The sequence below is a fragment of the Platichthys flesus genome, unplaced genomic scaffold (genome assembly GCF_949316205.1).
Source record: "Platichthys flesus unplaced genomic scaffold, fPlaFle2.1 scaffold_75, whole genome shotgun sequence".
NCBI classification, from domain to species: Eukaryota; Metazoa; Chordata; class Actinopteri; order Pleuronectiformes; family Pleuronectidae; genus Platichthys; species Platichthys flesus.
In genome coordinates this window covers 30,001-32,500 of record NW_026910016.1, presented here as the reverse complement: position 1 = coordinate 32,500, position 2,500 = coordinate 30,001, and positions in this window count along the sequence as shown.

Genomic DNA, 2,500 nt, shown 5'->3' with positions numbered 1-2,500 from the left:
TATGTGCCATTCGTTCACCTGGAGGATTCGATAAAAAGAAAGAAGGAAAAAAAAAAAAAAAAAATCTCAGAGTGTTGTCCAGAGCTGGGTCTCTCAACCTGAATTTGTATCCGAAAATAAGGCCTGATTCCTGGGTAGAATCAGTGAGTTTTAACCCGCCTGGAACTCCCACTGACATTTCCCCCACGGGGGTAGGATGGGCTTCAGGGTGATGTGTAAGCCCCACAATGGGCCCCGCAGGTCCCACTTGGTCACCCGTATGCTCCACGCTCAGTCCAGAGGGGGGTCTCTCAAGCTGAATTTGTATCCGAAAATGAGGCCCGATTCCTGGGTAGCATCAGTCAGTAAGCCCGCCTGGAAGTTCCACTGACATTTCCCCACGGAGGTAGGATGGGCTTCGGGGTAATGTGTGAGCCCCAATGATGGGCCCTGCAGGTGGGCTTGTAGGTCCCACTTGGTCACCTGCATGCTCCACACTCTGTCCATTGCACTAAGTGTCTTCGAAAGCTGGGTTTCTGTAATCGTGCCGATAGTGTTCTGCAAAGGGGGGTGAAACCTCAGACATCGAGAGCGATCGGCCTCACTATTTTTCTCGATACCCTGTTTTGGCCTTTTTTATAACAATTTTGAGTTTTGATGAAATTAAACACAGTTTGACCCACTCAGGTGACCCATGACATCATATCACACACAGTGGCACAGGCATTTTATCCATTTTCATGATTTTTAGTCGTTTTCATGCATTTTTACTCTTTTTATCAAATGTTGAGTATTGGAATGGAATTAAACACAGTTTGGCCCTCTCAGGTGACCCATGCCATCATAGTATCCACAGTGGCACAGGCATTTTATCCATTTTCGTGATTTTTAGTCGTTTTCATGCAATTTTTACTTTTTTTCTCAAATGAGTGTATTTGAATGAAATTCAAGGCGGTTTGGCCCGCTCAGATGACCCAGGGCACCGTATTAGACCCAGTGGCACAAGCTTTTTTCTCATTTTCATGCTTTTTCATCGTTTTTCATCAGGCACTCCGCCTGATTTTTTGACCCGGAAATCAGACCTCATTCCTGGGTAGAATCAGCCAGTCTCTGGTTCGAGGCTCCGGTGGCATTTTTCATCCAGAATCTTACAACTTTCAGGGGAATATAGACCCCAATGTACGTGGTGCATGTGTTTGTTTTTCTCGGCCATGATCCAGGCCCCTCAGCCTGGCTACTTTTACCCGAAAATAAGGCTTCGTCCTCGGGTAGAATCAGCCAGTCCCTGGTTTGAGGCTCAGGTGGCATTTTTTCCTCCAGAGTCTCACAACTTTCAGGGGAATATAGACCCCAATGTGGGTGGTGCATGTGTTTGTTTTTCTCGGCCATGATCCAGGCACTCTGCCTGACTACTTTTACCCGAAAATAAGGCTTCGTCCTCGGGTAGAATCAGTCTCAGCCTGGAGGCTCCACTGACATGTTCCCATGGAAGTATCATGGGCTTCAGGGGCATATATTATGAATAATGTGACCGGCATTTCATTCATTTTCATGCTTTTTCACCGTTTTCATGCATTTTCACCTCTTTTTTCCCCCTTCTTCTTTTTGCTCCCCTGGTACTCCATTTCACACTCTGTCATATTTTCGCAAGGACAGCCTCGCAACCCTGGTACTCCATTCGCAAGGACAACACAACACAACACAGTTTGACCCACTCAGGTGACCCATGACATCATATTAGACACAGTGGCACAGGCATTTTATCCATTTTCATGATTTTTAGTCGTTTTCATGCATTTTTACTCTTTTTATCAAATGAGTGTATTTGAATGAAATTCAAGGCGGTTTGACCCGCTCACATGAGCCAGGGCACCGTATGAGACCCAGTGGCACAAGCATTTTTTTTCATTTTCATGCTTTTTCACAGTTTTCATGCATTTTCACCTCTTTTTTCATCAAAGGAGTGTCTTCTTTGGATGGAATTAGAGGCACGCACGCACGCATGTTCACCCCTTTTATATCAAAGGAGTGTATTTGGATGGCATTTTTACTCCTTTTCATGCTTTTTCATCCTTTTTTTTTTTTTTCAGGCACTCTGCCTGACTACTTTTACCCGAAAATAAGGCTTCGTCCTCGGGTAGAATCAGCCAGTCTCTGGTTTGAGGCTGAGGTGGCATTTTTTCATCCAGAGTCTTACAACTTTCAGGGGAATATAGACCCCAATGTGTGTGGTGCATGTGTCTGTTTTTCTCGGCCATGATCCAGGCACTCTGCCTGACTACTTTTACCCGAAAGTAAGGCTTCATCCTCGGGTAGAATCAGTCTCAGCCTGGAGGCTCCACTGACATGTTCCCATGGAAGTATTATGGGCTTCAGGGGCATATATTATGAATAATGTGACCGGCATTTCATTCATTTTCATGCTTTTTCACAGTTTTCATGCATTTTCACCTCTTTTTTCATCAAAGGAGTGTCTTCTTTGGATGGAATTAGAGGCACGCGCGCACGCATGTTCACCCCT